The sequence below is a fragment of the Cynocephalus volans genome, chromosome 17 (assembly GCF_027409185.1).
Source record: "Cynocephalus volans isolate mCynVol1 chromosome 17, mCynVol1.pri, whole genome shotgun sequence".
Classification (NCBI taxonomy): Eukaryota; Metazoa; Chordata; class Mammalia; order Dermoptera; family Cynocephalidae; genus Cynocephalus; species Cynocephalus volans.
The window spans coordinates 39,630,696-39,649,292 of NC_084476.1; the positions used below are offsets into that span (position 1 = coordinate 39,630,696).

General features: G+C 41.8%; 1 protein-coding gene and 1 pseudogene across 1 annotated transcript in view; both read left to right on the forward strand.

The window, feature by feature from the left end:
• The window catches only part of FBXO10 (F-box protein 10), a 58,865-nt gene that overhangs the window by 8,336 nt on the left and 31,932 nt on the right, over window positions 1-18,597 (forward strand). The window lies entirely within an intron of this gene.
• On the forward strand, window positions 11,011-11,776 carry LOC134365582 (jupiter microtubule associated homolog 1-like; annotated as a pseudogene).

The window sequence follows — 18,597 nt, forward strand, 5'->3', positions numbered from 1 at the left end:
TCTTTTTTTTTTTTTTTTAAGATGACCGATAAGGGGATCTTAACGCTTTGCTTGGTGTTGTCAGCACCACACTCAGCCAGTGAGCGAATCGGCCATCCCTATATAGGATCCGAACCCGCGGCCTTGGTGTTATCAGCACCACACTCTCCCGAGTGAGCCACAAGCCGGCTCTACACTTTCTCTTTTTTAATGGTTACCCTAGAAATTTTAATGTAACCAAAGTTGATAGATTAAAGTTAGAGGTGATAAATATTCCTACTCTTTTTTTGGACAGTACAGGGACCTTAAGCCACTTGAACTCCATGCCCCCCCCCCCAGCCTTGTGGTAGACTAGTTGTAAATACAGTGTGTCAGCTTTGATTAGAGTCATTTAGGGACCCACAGAGGAAAAAGGGGAGAGAGCAAAGAATTTACTTGGAAAAAAACTTTTTTCTGTACTTTTTTGGTTGTGTATGATCAGCTTAGACTATCTGAGCTTTATAAAGAAAATATGTTTGCTTTAAAAAGAAAAATTGGGCTGGCTGGTTAGCTCAGTTGGTTAGAGCACAGTGTTGTAACACCAAGGTCAGGAGTTCCGATCCCCGTACCAGCCAGCCACCAAAAAAAAAAGAAAGAAAAAATCCCTCTCTGTCTCTGTCTCTCTCTGTGTCTCTTTCATTTCTCATCTCTCTCTGGCTCTCAACCTTGCTTGTCTTAATTTGGTTTCATTCCTCAGATGAATTCTTAGTTGCCCCCATTCCTGACAAGGGGCATGGGATATTCTGTCTACTATGGGTCAAGTGTCCATCCTTTTGGTGGAGGGCTGAAGCGCCACCAGGACTAAATGGAGTGGGAGCAGAGTTCTAAGGAACCAGAAGAGGGCAGGTGTGCTGGGCAGAAGAAATTATAGCTACTACAGTTCTACATTACTACATGGAGTAATGGCTGGAAAGTGATACAAAGAAGGAAGAGAATTAGAGAGGTTGCACTTGGAATTAACTCAGTTATTCTGTACAAGAAAAAAGGGGGGATGTCACCTGTTCCTGAGCACACTGACAGGGAAGTAAGGAGACAGAAGAAAGTATTTAGTCAAACAGTTCCTTCACCAGTCAACCGCTGGGCACTTTGGCGTTGTCAGCTGAGGACATCTTGCTTGTCTGTAGCAGCAGAGGTGAGGGGGACCTGGTGCGGAGCTGTCTAGCATGTTTAGATGTACTCAACCTGTCAGCCCAGGTGCTTGCTATTTCCATAGCCCTTTCTAAGAGAAACTTCTGTATCCACAACTCCTGTTCATGTAGGGGCAGCCCTAGACAGCTATGCTTTCTCCCGTAAAATCTTGCTCCATCCCTACCCCTGGCTGAAACTTGCTGGACCAGAGATGGTCATCAGACTCGAGAACAGCACCAATGCATAGGCTCACCAGCGACCTGTGATGTGGCCTGGTGGGGAAAAAAAGATGCATATTCTTGCTCAGAAATTTGAACTGGTGACTACAAAAGGACACCTAGCTACAGAGGTTGAAGCTGATGTGATAGAAGCCACGAGGTAGAGTCAGGCCTTTGAGGCGTCCTGGCAAGCTGATGTTATGACAAAGCAGAAGCAAAGAGGGAGAGAGAAGTTTGTGTAGACTCCAGATACGAGGAGAATGGAGCAGGCCCATGCAGAGTGGCTGAGGCATGTGATGAGTAAAGACCCCCAGACTCCAGCCACTGAGGGCCTTGGGACTGCTGTGGATTCAGACCTTTCATTCTAGACTCTGGGAGACCCAGCCCTACTAGGATCCTATTAATGAATTTCCATGAGACCCTATCATCCTTAATAGTCCATGTATACCCTATGATAAGCCCTCTCTTATTTGCACTTGCAATCAAAAGACTCCTAGAACAGATGTTCAGAACTTGGGGGCAGTGCCACATGGGTGAATTTTGTTGCTGCTAATGCTGTTCCAGTCCTGTTCTGAATAACAAAATTTAATCTTTTTGCCCTTGGGTGGTTGGGAGCTACAAACCTCGTTGGCTCAGTTACTGTAAAGGATCCTCTACAGCTACTGCTTGTCCTGGTAGTGAGTGTCTGCATTGTAGGCCAAGGTGGGTAGTGAACTCTACTCCCTACGTACTCTTTATTCCCTGCCTCACAACAGAAAGCCCTAATTTAACTTACTGGCTGTAACCAATAATTTTTTGTCTAGGATATGGAGAGAGTTGGTTCAATATGTGATACAGAGGAAGAAAGAGAAAGGAACTTAGGGAAAGGAAAGAGTCATAGTGGAGAGAATTCAGCACCATTTATTGTGTGTTTACTATGTATCAGGCACAGTGTTAACCGCTTTCCATCCATTCTCTCATTTCATCCTCATAACAACTCCCTACGGTAGTGTTATCCTCATTTTTATAGATGAGGAAGCTGAGACAGAGGATGGCCTGACTCCACTGAATGTATAATTTCATTTGTAAAGTAACAATCACTTGATGTGGAATTGCCTCAAGCTGAGAGTGATTAAGGAGACATGGCTGGGAAGCAGTTTGTGGCTGAGTGGGAAGCAGGAGATATGGGAAAAGAACACTGATCAGAAAGCTCCCTTTGCGGACCAAGCTGCCCTGGCGGGGGCCAGAGACAGGCAGCCGTAACATCTGGGTTGGGTGGGAGCCACTTGAGTTCTGTATTATTCCTTGTTTCTTGCACTGCTTCTTGCTGACCAAGGGGTCTACTGCCAGGTAGAGGTGCCCTTGATTTTCATAGATTCTCACTTGAGGTCCTAAATCTTTGGGTCAGGCTTCCTAATAGTACTGCTTTGTCACATCCAACTCAGACCTTGTGTGACATCCTAGTGCATAATTGCAGGATTAAATTTATTCTTATTTTGTGATCTGTGAGTTTATGTATCCGTGGTGGTGAGGCTGGAAGGTCCTGTACCATCATTTCACAAGTTAGGAACCCCAGTACTCCAAGAAGGGAACTAGGAGGCAGGTTGTTGTAGTGGAAAGGCTTTGGACTCAGTCCAGTTAGGAACCCCAGCTGTTCTGTTTGCTAAGTAAAAAACCAAGTAACTGTTCACTCCTGGAAAGTGGGGATAAGAATGCTACCACGTTTTGGGTTGCTGTAAATGCTCATTTAGAAGACATATAAAAAGCTCCTGGCATTTAATAAGTACTCAAGGTCACTGAGTGAATTTATGTGAGAATCAGGACTAAAACCCAGGTGTGTTCTCTCCTGGTGCTCTCTTACCCAGTGCTCTCTGTAGGTGAACAATGCATTGAAAGAGGGAGAGAGGGCCCTTACAGCTCTGAACCCACCCAGAAAACACCATACTTACACAGTGTTCTGATGTGACACAGGTTTATGTCATCAAATTTCAAAGCTGAAAATAGCTGGTATTCCTCAGGCTGAAGAGAGCTAAGGTTTGAAGAAATGATGACATGTTCAGCTGAGATTTTTGTCATCTTCTAAGTTTTAAGTTTAGTCTCATTTCCAGTAGTGCGTGTATATGTGTAAGTGTATAGGGCTCTTTGTGGTTGATTATAGTTTACTCTCTATTACTTCAGAACATTTTCAAACTAAAAGCCAGAGAACTAGGGACATTTACTTTGATTTAAAGAGAGATTTTAAATCCTTAGCTCAGTACAGTTGCTCAGTTAATACAGTTTGTAGTTATTCACACTGGTGCTTTGTATGCCTCATAATGTTGGGGGGGTTGTTCCCCTCTGGTACTAAATAGAGTTTGGAGGTGCTCTAGATCCTTTTTTTTCCCCTTCGTTATTAAAAACTAAATTGCCATCTGCAAAATAATAATAATACTAATAATAATACTACTACTACTACTAATAATAATAAAATATTAACTAAATTCCCACCGCTTCGTTACTAATATGGCCTCTTCTAGGTAGTAAGCAAATGCGTTTTCTTCATTATACAAACATGGGACATGAAAGAAGAGTTAAGTCACCTGCCCTTGAGATTAGCCAATGAGGCAGAGCCCAAAGTAGAATGTGCATCCTGTTGGGTCCCCTTTGTCCGAGTCATTTCAACGTGGGGTAGGGCCTTTTGTGCTGGGACTCAAGGCGGCTCCGCACTGCCCCCAGAATTAACTAGAAACTTTTTACCCTTGGCTAGTTCACGTTAGTTCCATGTGAACTAATCCAGCTGGCTTTTCTCACTTCTTCAGACTACTGGAACTGCAGGCAGACTGAAGTTCGTACTGGGTCCTAAGGCTGGTGGGAGGTTTCCCATGTTGAGGCTTTTGCTGACACTTTCCTCTGCCTACAGTCCCCTCTCCTCCATTCTCTGGATGCCCCAGGACTGCGTGTATCTCAGAGTCCAGCCCAGATGCCAGCTCTTCATGAAGATTGGCTTAGTGGTTGAAAACATAGTCTTTGCAGTCAGGCTTCAGCGGCTCTGTTCCTCTCTAACAGGTGATTTGGGACAAGTCACTTGTCTCACAAGTTCTCTCAGGCTTAGTTTCTTTATCTGTAAAGTGAAGACAATATAACTTTCAATCAGTGCTTCTCAAACTGACTGTGCACACAAGTTCCCTAGTGAACTTGTTAAAATGCCAATTCTGATCCAGTAGGCATAAGGGGTGTCCAAGATTTGACATTTCTAACAAGCTCCTAGGTCTTGGGAACACATTTTGAATTGTAAGGCTTTGAAGAGATGTTGAGAGAATGAGATTAAATAACGCATGAAAAGCACTTAATACTGTACTGTTCATATCATAGTTCTTAGTAAATGGTGGCTGCTGCTGTTTTTGTTGCCTTCTGTTATTATTAGTTGATTTCCGTAGTGGGAGGTCACACTTTTATTATTTAAACAAGAGCTTTTCCTCTTTTATGGCACTAAGCACATTTTCCCTTATACTATGTGTATTTGGTTTGTTTGCTTGGTTTTGGTAGATACACCTTTGTCTCCTACCAGACTTGAGAGCAGGGTCCTTATCTGATGCCCCACTGATACCATCATTGTGCTTACTCCATGTCCTTATACACAGCAAGTGTTGAATTCATACTTGGGATTTATTTACTTCTTTTTTTATTCCACAGGGATTTGTGTGGCAGTAGGGAGTCTATAGCTAATGATTTGAATAGTCTCAGCTGTGCTGATATGCCAGATAATGATGGAGTGATCATTCATCCAATAAATGTTTATTCAGCACCTTCTATGGGCCAGGCATATTTCTAGGTATAGTACAAAGCAACGATTCAAAGTTTCTGCCCTTAAGGAGCTTACATCTTACTCAGGGGAGACACAATAAATATGGAAAAACATATATAAAATTATAAGCTCTTTGAGGGCAGGGAAGGTGTTGAATTCATCACAATGAATCTCCTTATGGCAGGTGTTCCAGGCACTGTGTCTGCTGGCCTCTCTGAGTCTATGTATGCTGTCTCACTTTTCACATGGTTTGTCCCTGTGGTAGAACTCAATATTTCCTCGTGTCGCCTTCACTCACCCCACAAATCCACTCACACAAAAGCATTAGGGAGCCGTGAAGATGTTATTACAGATTTTATGGAAAAGCCAAAGAGATGGTTTCACTTTGTACTCCACAGCAAACAACTTGAAAGTCTCTATCTCCAAAGTCCCTTTTTGAACACTGTAAGTACCAAGGGTTTCTCTGCTGATCCTTTCACCACAGAGCTCTCAACTGCAGATTGTTTAGGAATACTTTTATTCTTAACCCCAACTTGCCTCCTCATCATGATGCTCAGCAAACTAAACAGCCCATAGAGCCACCCTTCTCAAGCAGTGCAAGTACAGACAGCAGAACAAAGCAAAGCTTTCATTCCCGTGCATCACACATATAGAGTTCTGTACAGTTTTCTAAGGATGTTCACTCCCACTTTTTCCTTTAAGAGTCCTTCTTCATCTCATGCCCTTCAGGTGTTAGACTGGCAGAGGACTTGGTCATCAGACCTCTTCTGTCACTAGGCATCTCATCCCATGGCTTTAGTAGATGTCATCAGGTCTCTGTTCAAATGTCATTTCCTCAGAGAACTTCCTGGACAACCCTATCTAAAATAGCGTACACGCGGACACATACACACACCTTAGCCTGCTTTATTTCTCTTCATAGCATTTACATTAATATTTATAATTTATTGTTTGTCTCTGAAGGTAGGAATGTTGTCTTGTTTATTGCTTTTCAGTACTTGGAACAGTCCCTGGCGCATAATAAGCAATGAATGAATATTTATCAAATAAATGGGGGTTTTTTTGTTTTTTGTTATTTTTTTTTTTGGAAATTCTCAAAATCTTCATGAGGTGTAGGGCAGCCATCATTAGCTTTAGTTTATAAAGATGAGCAAGTAGGTGCAGAAAAATTAAAGGACTTGCTTCACATCACAGGACTAGGAAGCAACAGAGCCTGCTTGTTGAGAGCTAAGTGTTGTGGGACTCTCCTCCCATGAGGGTGGCCTCTGCTTCTCCCGTGGAGGCTGGGGACAGTGGTATCCCAGAGGCCTGTGGATACCTGCAGTGAGCAGATAGGAGGGTGCCACACAGGAACCATGAGTTCTCGCACTGTTAGGAACACACAAAAAATGGACAGTTTGAGGCTTGCCTCAGGACTTGCTCCCTCCCTTCCCAAACAGGTTCTCACCATTGTTTCTCTAGTTATTTGTAGACATTACACTCCAGGTACACAGGCCCTGGAGGACATTCCACACTCAGATGCTGCAGTGGCAAAAAGGAAGGGCAAAACTTGAATACATTAAAAAAAAAAAAGCGTTACCTGGTTATAGAAATCCCTGTTGCTTAGTGGATCCCCATGGATTAGTGTAAATAGAGTGTCAATAAAAAAATTGGAACAACAAGGAATGTGACATTTGAATAAAAGGAAATCCTAATCTGAGCTGAGAGGAGGCATCTTGAGGGGAGAATTATTGGCCTCATTCTAGATTCAGACCCCTGGAGTTGGGTACACAGATAAGTTTGGAAGAAGGCAAGTGCCAAATGATGGAAAGCAACCTGCTGGGAAACCCTCCTTCCACCCGAGAGGCCAGCTATTAGACCATTTGCTTCCTACTGCAGGTGGGCTTCTTGGAAGCCCAAGAAAACTAAAGCCCCAATAATTTCTGTATGACATAGTTTGGATATGTTTGTCCCCCTAAAGCTCATGTTGGAAACTTAATCCCCACTATGACAGTGTTAAGAGGGTGGGAAATCCTATTTTGGTGATTGAAAGGTATGGCCATAAATATTATTTCTTTATAAATTACCCAGTTTCCAGTATTTTGTTGTAAGCAACGGAAGTGGACTAATACATTGTACCAGGTGCTTTTGCTCCAGATCCCCCAGACACCCACATCATCCTGAGGGAAAGAAACTATCATTTAATGTTTGTAAATCTGTGGGGTTTTGCCCTCTCTCTTCCACCTAACATACCTGGATCTCCTAGATGGATCAACTTAAACTATACCTCTGATCAGGCCTCTTCCCTCCTAAGAAACCTGTAATAGAGTACAAGCTTCTCAGTCTGGCATTCAGGGCCTCTACCAACATGGAACGTGGGTAAGAGGGTAGAACTCCAGTGGCTCCAGGGGGTCAGAACTGAGACCAGCTGGGGAAATAACTAAGAGCTAGATGCCAGCTCAGTTTTGGGAAAAATACTGAAGTCACCTCAGAACAGCCATGAAATGGGCAATCTCAAGGTGACTAGGGGCTTCATAATGGCACTCTTTAGAGCTCCACATGGTCTATCCGTCAGGAATGACTAGGTTATGCTAGAGTAACAAGCAATCCCCAAGTGCCTTAACCCAAAACAAAGGTTTATTTTTCACACATGGTGTGTGCACTTTGTCTTGGTGGGGTTTCTGCTTGCCCTAATCATCCAAGGATCCAGGCCACCAGAGTAGCCAACGTCTCAAATGTTGCTAGTTGCTATGCCAGAGAGAAGAGAGAGTTCTGGATGGTCTTGCATAGGCAGTAAGTGCTCTCTAGTGGAGAAGTAACACACATCCCTTCTACTCAAAACCCATTGGCTAGTACTAGTCATGTGGCCCCACCCAACTACAGGAGAGACCAGAGAGTGCAATCCTATCATGTGCCCAGAAAGAGAGAAAAATGGCAATAGTTGATGAAAAGCACTAATTACCACCTTAATGTGCGTGAGATCTTTTAATCATCAAAACAAGCTTTTGGGGTGATATTAAGATCCTTAATTTTATATGAGGTAGCTGAGGCTCAGAAAGGTTAACTTACTCATGGTCACCTAAAACTTGAACTCAGGTCTTTTTGAAATTTTTGATTTTGAGATTATTGGTCTTTACCTGATATAGGGAGGATCACATCACTGGAAGGGTTGAAGCTGAGGAGGAAAGCCATTTACTAAGGATGCTGCATTAAAGTGTGGATGGGTCCCTTTTCATCACAATCACTGGGAACTTGTTAAAAATGCACACAATTAGTTCTGCTCCAGAGATTCTGATTCTGATTCTGGAGCTCTGAAGTGGAGCTAGGAACAGGCCCCAGGTGATTCTTAGGTAGAAGGTCAAGAGCCATGTTTCAAGAACCACTGCTATGGGAAGTCCTACCAAGTCTGGTTTAAAGATTTTCTTCTTGAGCTCTGTAGGCTGCAGTGGTGCTTAGATTCTTTCTATCTCTTGTTGCTATTAGCTGTGTCTATTTGCTGTCACCTGGAGGATGGGCATCACTTTTCTTATCATCCTAGTATTCCCCAATTTCCTGAGGGCTGTGTTTGCAAAACAAATACACTAAAGAACAAAAGAGGTTTTTATTCTTTAATGTGTAATTCACAGTAGGACTTTAAGAATTTCTGTCTCTTGTGTATGGCCACAGATTCCTTGAAGCTGTTAATATAATAAATTTACATATGGTTGAGAAAACATTAATTATTCACCTAAAAATTTGGGTGGGGGCATGATGGGGATTCACTTCTGCTTATTTATTTACTTAAAAATACTGTTATTAAGCATGTACTTTGTGCTAGATATTAGATGGTTTGTTGGGTTCTTGCTGTATTCTCTATAACTGAATTGTAAACATGGGAAACCCATCTGGGACAGAAATGGGCAGTGCTGGGTGCTATGGGGTGTCACATGGGGCACACAGTGGGTTGGCTGGGTTGAACATGGTTAATGAGGTATCTTCAAAAAGTTCATGGAAGGATTTACATTATTATTAATTCAAGTTTTTCATGAACTATTTTTTTATTGGTTATGAATATTCATGATATACAAAGCAGCTTGTCACCCCTCGTGCCCAAGATGTGAAGCCCAGATCCATACTGGCAGCATGCCCTACATATTGCAGTTGTACCCTGTGTCTCCCACCCAGTTATCCCCAACCCCCCCCCCTTTTCCTCCCCACTCCACTTTGAATCCCAAGGTATGTTCTCTCTCCCACTGCAAGTCCAGTGCACCACTGTGGTCTTTCCTTCCTTCCTTCTTTCTCTCTTAGCTCCCACTTATGAGTGAGTATATACAGTATTTATCCCTCTGTGCTTTGCTTATTTCACTCAATATAAGTTTCTCCAGTCTCATCCATAGGAGACAAGGGAACACTCCTGCACTGTTGGTGGGACTGTAAATTAGTACAACCACTATGGAAAACAGTATGGAGGTTTCTCAGACAACTACAGATATATCTTCCATACGATCCAGCAATCCCACTTCTGGGTATATACCCAGAGGAATGAAAATCATCATGTCAAAGGGATACCTGCACTCTCATGTTCATCACAGCTCTATTTACAATAGCCAAGACATGGAACCAACCTAAATGTCCATCAATGGATGATTGGATAAGGAAACTGTGGTATATATACATCATGAACTTTTTGAAGTATCTTCATATTGAATACTAGGCCCAAGTTGGCAGTGTAGCAAGATGCAGTTATCAGGATTGGTGGCTGCAATTTGGGTAGCCATTGGTTTGGGTCTCTTTTACATCTCCCCTGAGAGTTAGAATAGCAACCATTAGCAATGGATCCCAGGGAGGACCTTTATGGACAGACCTGCAAGAGGCCATATGGAAGCCTTTCTCCTTGAAGACTGTATGGATTAGGTTCCTTTAGGGTTAGCTGGTTCGCTCTTGACCATCTGTCAGAGTTATCCCTTGTAAGAGAAAAGCACATCATGGATAAGGCATCTCAGAAAGTACACATTATGTGGTGCTCCCTGAAAGAACAGTGTACAGCTATCCTCAGAGGAGCTAATATATCAGAAAGTGAATGTGCAGACAGGGAAGACAGTGAGTCTGAGAGGTAGGTCAAGTTCTTAATAATGATCAAAAGATACTCCTTCCAGATGCAGCAATTGGTTCTGGTTAAGACAAGATCATCCTTTGGGAGGAAATATTTGGATAATAGATAGTTTGCATACTTTTATATGGGAAATTAGTAAGATAGGGAAAATGGTGTTCTTCTGATGGCTTAAATTGAAGTAGCAAAATGAAAAGAGAAATAAAACAAGGACAGCTAGAAAAGTATTATAAATGAGCTCTTTTTTATAAGGTAAAAAAATTAGAAAGATAAATGTAAACAGTGTGGGGACATAGCATGATGGGGGCATAACAATATGGCAGGAGGAGACTATATCTGAGCCAGTTAGCAGAAATGGACTGTGCGAAGGGTCAGGGCTAGCTAGAAGAAAGGGAATATGTGAAGTCATTGAATTCAGAGAACCATGTACAGATCACCAAGACCTCATGGAGAGACAACAAAATAACATTTTGTATTACTTTATAAATGAGGTGAGCCAAGAACATCATTGGAGGAGAGAGCCTAACTGAGGCTGAACTGCATCTAACCAATTCACAGGGGCCCTGGGGTCAGAGCTCCTTCCTCATGAGAATGACACTGTGACGAGAAAAGCGACATTCAAATTAGGAAAAGAGTATAGTCATGCGTCACTTAGTTGTTAGGCAGTTTCATCATTGTGCAAACACCATAGAGTGTACTTACACAAACCTAGATGGTATAGACTACTACACACCTAGATGGTATAGCCTTTGGCTTCTAGGCTACAACCCTGTACAGCATGTTTCTGTACCGAATACTTTGTACAGTTGAAACACATGGGTAAGTATTTGTATATCTAAACATAGAAAAGGTATGGTAAAAGGATGATTTTGTAATCATATGGGTCCACCCTTGTATGTACAGTCTGTCATTGACTGAAACATACAGTGCATGACTGTAATTAGAGGCAGAGCCACCTAAGGCCTCAGGAAAGGTCTAGGGTAAAGTTTGGGAAGGATGTGGAGTTCAAAGATGTGAAGCCGTGAGGGAAAAGGTGACTGCCAGCTGTGAGGTGTGGAGCTTCCCTGTGCGCCTTGGGTCTGATGCTTCCAGTGTTCTGCTTCCACACCAGCCTACCTCTCTTTTCAGTGCCATGACCCCCACCACCACCTTTAAGGATAGCTTCCAGCTCTTGCAGCCTCTGGGTGATGGATCCAATTTCTCATTAGGCTTTAATGAACCAACAGAACAACCCATGAGGAAGAGCAGAATGGATTCTAACCTTTGGGACACCTGAGGAAAATCCCCCTTCTTGGTCCAAGTCAGCAGGTGCCAAGTCTAGTAATGGCAGGGAATATTCAGAGTCATCTGGAGCACAGAGAAAGAACTCTTCTGAAGCAAACTCTGTAGACGTCTTAGATCTGACAGAAGAAGAAGACCTGGGAGAAGGTGACATTCATGAAAATGTGGACACAGGTTTGCAGGCCAGCCTGGGGCAGAGTGAAGAGAAGACCGTGCCCACCACTCCCATGCCCAGTCCTAGCCCCAGTGCGGTCCAGAAGAAATCTCCCTGGTGGCAAGGCCAAACTCATCTTGGGTTAACTCCAGCTGTCCTGAACTCTGTTGTTTTGTTTGTTTTCTCCATGCTTGTGAACTGCACAACTTGAGACTGACTGTACATCTTTTGGATTTGTTTCGTTAAAAAAGAAGCACTTTTAAAATAGAGAGAGAAGGGTTAAGTTATGCTTGCCGGAGGTCCTGCTGACCTGTTTCTTCTCCCAGTGACTGTGGTCAGGTTAATTGTAGGTAATAATAAATCATCACTATTGGTGTCATTGCACAAAAAAATCCTTAGCCTGGAAAAAATCAGAATTCCACTCTCAGTGCATGGGACAGTGGATCTGGTACTGGAGTAATCTGGGTACCCTGTAGCTAAGGATGCTCTCCTTGTCTTTTCTGTTGCCCTGAATAGTTGGAGCAGAGAAAGGAGTCAACACCAGGTTGAGTTTCAGAGACAAAGGTACCCTATTCCCAACCCTAAAGAAACCCATAATTTGGTGGAGGAGTCAGAAGTCCACTGGAACAATGACCAAGCCAGTAGAATAAACATCTCTAATACCCAGATTGTAGTCTTGAAATATTACTTCCTTTAAAAGAAATCAGGGCAAAAATATGCTCCACTGGTTGTCTCTTGGGGTTGGGGGTGGGAATTGACTGAGAAGAGTCATGAGGGAATCTTCTGGAGTATTCCATTTCTTCATAGGGGTTGTATTATATATATGTCAGTGCATTTGTCAAAATTCTGCAAATGCACACTGTGTTACATCTATACCATAGAATACTGCTCGGCATTATAAAGGTGGAGGAGTTTGGATGTGTTGTCCTCCCAAAGCTCATGTCAAAATCTGATCTCCTAGTTGGCAGTGTTGGGAGGGGTTTGGGTCATGGGGGCCCTCATTGTGGGGGGAAGGTAATGAGTGAGTTCTCCCTGTTAGTTCCCATGAGAACTGGTTGTTTAAAGGAGTCTGGCACCTCCTCTCTCTCCCTCTCCTGCTTCCTATCTCTGCATGATCTGCTTGAACCCGTGGGCTGCCTGCCGCTTTCCTCCATGAGTAGAAGTAGCCTGAGGCCCGCATCAGATGCAGCTGTCCCAGAATCGTAAGCCAAATAAGCCTCTTTTCTTTATAAATTAACAAGTCTCAGGTATTCTGTTACAAGCAACAGAAACAGACTAATACAAAAGGAATGAACTGTTGATATACACAACAACTTGCGTGACTCTCCATGGAATTATGCTGAGCAAAAAAAGAAGCCAATCCCAATAGGTTATACACTGTATGATTCCAATTATATTTTGAAATAACACAGTTTTAGAAATGGAGCACTGATTAATGGTTGTCGGGTTAGGGACAGAAGAGGGAAGGCAGGACAGAGGTGCATGTAGTTCTAAGAGGGCAACACAAGGGATCCTTTTGGTGTTAGAACTGTTCAGTGTCTGGACTGTGGTAATGGATACATGAAGCTACACAGGTGATAAAATTGCATAGAACTTAATACACACACACAACTGAATACAAGTAAAACTGGAGAAATCTGAGTAAAATGGTGAGTTGTATTAATGTCACTATACTGGTTATGATATACTATAGTTTTATGAAATGTTACCGTTGGGGGAAATGAACAAAGTAAGCAAGGTATCTCTTCTTACAACTCCATGTGGATCTTTAATTATCTCAGTAAACATTTTTTTAAAACAGTTTTATTTTTTTAACACCCCACCCCGACCCTGCCCACCCCACGGCAGCTGACCGGTATGGGGATCCAAACCCTTGATTTTGGTGTTAACAACAACACGCTCTAACAAACTGAGCTGACCAGCCAGCCCCCTAAAAACAGCTTCTTAAAGAAATGTCTGATACCATGTCTGGGCAGGAAATGTACAAAACAAGCCAGGAACATCTTGACATACCGGAAAGCTATCAAAGATTACTGGGACTGTGTCAAAAGGACTGAGGAACCAACTTGGAGCCAATGATGGCTTAATTCGAGCTTCAGTAAGAATAGGAATTTCAAAGGCTTGAAACCCATAAAATACTTTTAAATCCATGAGTTCATGGTAGGTTAAGAACACACAAAAAAAACCCTGAATTGGTCACTGTTATGATCTGAGCGTGTCCCCCAGAATTCATGTTTTGGAAACTTAATCCCCAGTGCAACAGTATTGTGGGACGTAACAGGAGGTGGTCAGGTCGTGAGGGCTCTGTCCTCCTTAATGGATTAATGCCACTGTAAAAATGAATTATGGGGGTGGGTTTTCTCTCTCCTCTTCTGCCACATGAGAACACAGTGTTCTTACTTCTTGCCCTACCGCCTTCCTCCATGTGAAGACATAGCAAGAAGGTCCTCACTGGGTGCCAGCTCCTTGATACTGGATTTCCCAGCCTCAAGAACTGTGAAAGAATAAATTTCTGTTCTTTATAAATTACCTAGTCTCAGGTATTCTGTTATAGCCTCACAAAATGGACTAAGACAGAAATTGGTACTGGAGGAGTGGGGTGTTGCTGTAACAAATACCTAAAAATATGAAAGCAGCTTTGGAACTGGATAATGGGTAGAAGCTAGAACTATTTTGAAGTGAATGCAGGAAAAAGGCTGTATTGCCGTGAATGGAGGCTTAAGAGCGATTCTGGTGAGGGCTCAAGAAGAGAAGGGCTATAGGGAAAGTCCCACTCTTCTTAGAAATTACTTAAGTGGTCTTGCCAGTGAAGACTATTCTGATGAAATCTCAGAAATGAGGAACAAGTTACAGTAGTCCCACCTTATCTACAAAGGATGCATTCCAAGACCCGCAGCGGATGCCAGAAACCGCAGATAGTACCAACCCTTGTATATACTATGTTTTTTTCCTGTAGATAACATACCTATGATAAGGTTTAATTTATAAATTAGACCCAATAAGAGATTAACAACTTCAACTCTACTGGAAATTTGGCAGCAGCTTCTTCACTGCCCGACACAGCCTCTCCAGTAATTTTTATATTTTGCAGTCCACATCTATTCCTGAATCTGTATAACCATCCCTTACTTGAAATAAATGGCTTGTCACTTGTTGCAGGGGATCCCTTGCTGAATTCATCATATAGGCTCAGTCCTTTCTGGTGCAACACATCGCCATCAGTTGGAATATGTTTCTGTTGATGTCTTCCATCCACAAATTTAATGCCTTTTCCATCTTAACTAAGTATTTATCATGCACTGTGGCCAAGATGCAAAAGCAAAACTAGCAAGATTTTCTTTTTCCTACACAATTTCATGGATAGGAGATTTGTTCTTACCATAGATCTTAGCAACCACTGCATACGATTTTTTTCTTTCCTTAAGTCAAGAACTTTCACCTCTTCACTTGAAGCATTTTACAGCTTCTCTTTGGCATATCTGAATTGCCAGCATCACTACTCTTGCACTGGGGACCATTATTAAGACTCTGGGGGGCTATGAGGATGGAATGGGTATATTTTGCAGGTGAGAAGGTTGTGAATTTTGGGGGCTAGTCACTTTCAGAGAATGACAGGGAATTAACTCATTATCCGAAAGTGGGAAATAAAAGGAAAGAGTCAAGCTGGACAAGCCTATGTGTACTATACCACTGGGTAATCAAATAGTGGATGAAGGGAAGCATCTCTTTATAAAACTATTTCAGCTAATAAAAACAAATAAGGCAGTTAGAGTATTACCATTTTGTTACCTCTAGTGAATTAATGGATCTAGGCATTGGGTATCAGTGGCCACTAACATCAGAAAGGAGACAATCAGAAATATGGCTCCTGGTAAAAAGATACAGTACCACTTATAGTGCTGAAGGGGTCAAACCTAAGCTTGATCAAGCCTCTGGATCCATCTGCCAACATGCAGGAAATACAGATGACAGGAGAACAAGGTGAACTCTACCATGAGTATACATGCAGTCAGCAAAATTCAGATCGACTAGGTCAGGTTCTTCAACAAAAAAAATGTAAAGAAAAGGGTAGAATGGGAACTTGTACATGAAATGAGAATCAAAAATCTATCAACCTAAAACCCTAAGGAAAAAACTAAAACTATAAGTATGCAAACTTGGGTGATAAAACCATAAAGAAATGCAAGGAAGTAATTACTACAGAGATAAGGAATATACTTACCTTTTGATGAAGGATTGGGATTAGGCACATGGAGAGGCTTTTAGAGTGGCTGGCAAGATGTGGATTTTTGATTAAGGATGTTGACAGGTGTTTGCCCTGTAAAATGATTCACTAAACTATACATTTGCTTTGTGCACTCTGTTTTTTTTTTTACATTTTATGAAATGCTATGATAGAATTGTTCTCTGGATGCTGTGGGAGCCCAGAGAGGCACTTAATTTCTGAAGAGATGATAAGGAAAGGCCCTCTGAAAGAGGTATTGAGAGAGCCAAGGTGGGGGGGGGGGACAAGTGTCAGAGATGAGGTCAGAGAAAGAGACAAGCTGGTCGTCTGTACTAGGCTTGATCCTGGAAGCCATTGGAGACACCGAGGAATTTTAAGCCGACAGGTGACATGATCAGATTTGTATTTTAGAAAGATACCTATAGCAGCTGTATGTCAGATGGATTGGATGGAGACAGGACTGGTTTTGGGAAAGCTGATTAAGAATCTATTGTAGTAATCCAAACTAGAGATAGTAAGACCAGAAATAATTCAGTGACCAGGAGGACACAGAAGAAAGAACTGAAATGAGAGATTGCTTAAGGAGACAGAATCATAGGACTTCAGAGATTGGCTGGAGCAGAGAAAGAGGGAAGGGGGAGAAAAGAAATCAAGGGAGTTTCCGTGGTTACTGACTTTGGCAGCAAGGTGGAAGATGATGGTACCAAGGACATGGAACACAGGTGGTAGAGCAGAGGTGTAAAGGTGATAATACTATTTTTAAAATTGAGAGAGTTTACATATGATGAAATGCACAGAACTGAAGCATACAATCCAGTGAGTTTGTTCAGATATATGCACCCATGTAACTAACACACCAACCAGCATATAAAACATTTCCTTCACCTCATTGACAAGTGCTGTTTGACTTCATCATCACAGATGGTTTTGTCCGTTTTTGAACTTCACCTAAATGGGATCGTACAATATAGTCTTTTGTGACTAGCTGCTTTCCTTCAGCATGTTATTTCTGAGATTCATCCTTGTTATTGTGTGTATCAGTAGTTGTCTCTTTTTATTGCTGAATAGTATCTATTGTACAAATATACCACAATTTGTTCATCCACTTTCTTCTTTTGATGGACATTTGGGTTGTTTCCAGTTTTTTGTTTGCTTGCTTTGCTATTAAGAATAAAGTTGCTGTAAACATTCTTGTTATAAGTCTTTTTGTAAACATGTGTTTTTGTTTATCACTTGTAAATATCTAGGAGTGGAATCCCTGGGTCATATTTAAGTGTCTATATTTAAGTGTAGAAGAAACTGCCAAACAGTTTTCTAAAGCGATTCCAGTATTCTATACTACTACCAGCAATGTATGAAAGTTCTGGCTGATTTACATCTTTGCTGCTTTGATGCTTTTAGTGTTTTAATTTTAGCTGTTTTAGTGTGTGTGCAGTGGCGTCTCATCATGATTTTAATACACCTGAGTAATAACGAATACTAATGATACTCAGCACCTCTTTGTGAACTTATTGGCCACGTACTTTTCTTCTTTTGTGAAGTTTCTGTTCAAATTTTTTGCCTGTTTTTATTGAATTAATTTTATTATTAAGTGCGAGATTTCTTAGTATTCTAGATACAAGCCCTTTGTCCTGTATATGCAATATTTTCTCCCGTTCTATCACTTGTCTTTTCATTTCCTTAACGATTTTTTTTTTTTTTGGCAGCTGGCCAGTACAGGGATCTGAACCCTGACTTTAGTGTTATTAGCAACATGCTCTAACCAAGTGAGTTAGCTGAACAGCCAGTGATATCCTTTGATAAGCAGAAAACTTTAATTTTGATAGACTAATTTATTAATTTTTTTCTTTCATGGTTAGTACTTTTTGTATTCTACAAAACCTTTGCCTACTCCAAGGTTGCAAATATATTTTCCTGTGTTTTCTTCTTGAAGCTTTATAGGTTTAGTTTTTATGTTTAGGTATACAATCAATCTTGAATTAATTTTTGTGTATGGTGTGAGGTATGAGTCAAAGTTCACTTTTTTCCATATGGATGTCAAGTTGTCTCATGCCTACATATCTATATCAAGCCTGTTGTTAAAAGCCTTTCTCTACCTATTCAATTGCATTGACACTTTGTCAGAAATCAGCTGACTGAAATATGTATGGTTCTATTTCTGGACTTCATTTTTCTTAGGCCAGTACCACACTGTCTTATGGCTTATATGTCAAGGATGTCTTGTTATCTTTTATTAGAGAGTGTTTAGTTTTATTCTAGCATGCAGTTATACCACTGGTAGAACCTTTTGATCCTGTCAGGCTTGCTTTAGTCTTCCAATTTGAATTTCTTCCTGTGGCATATCCTTTCTGGATCTCAGCATCAATACTCCATATTGTCTGGATGGGAATTCCATTGTCTCCCAGCTCTGCATGATCTTGAGTATCAGCATTTAGTTCTTAGTCCCACAGCAGGCGATCTCTGCCAGGTCTGATGAAGTCTTGCCCTTAGTATATGCAGCCCACCCTTCAGCCGAGAAGCTGCCCCCACCCCACCCACGCTTTGCTGCTCTCTCTGTTCTGGTACCTTCCCTCATAAATGCCAGCCTCTTCAGCAGCACAGAACTCAAGTCTGCCTGTTCAGCGAGACTCCCATCTCTACCTGGGCTCTGTCTCCCACACCACAGTAAGAATGTGCCCCCAAATGAAAGTTACAGCACTTACCTCCTGTGATTCCTTTCTCTCAGAAATCACAGTCCTGAGC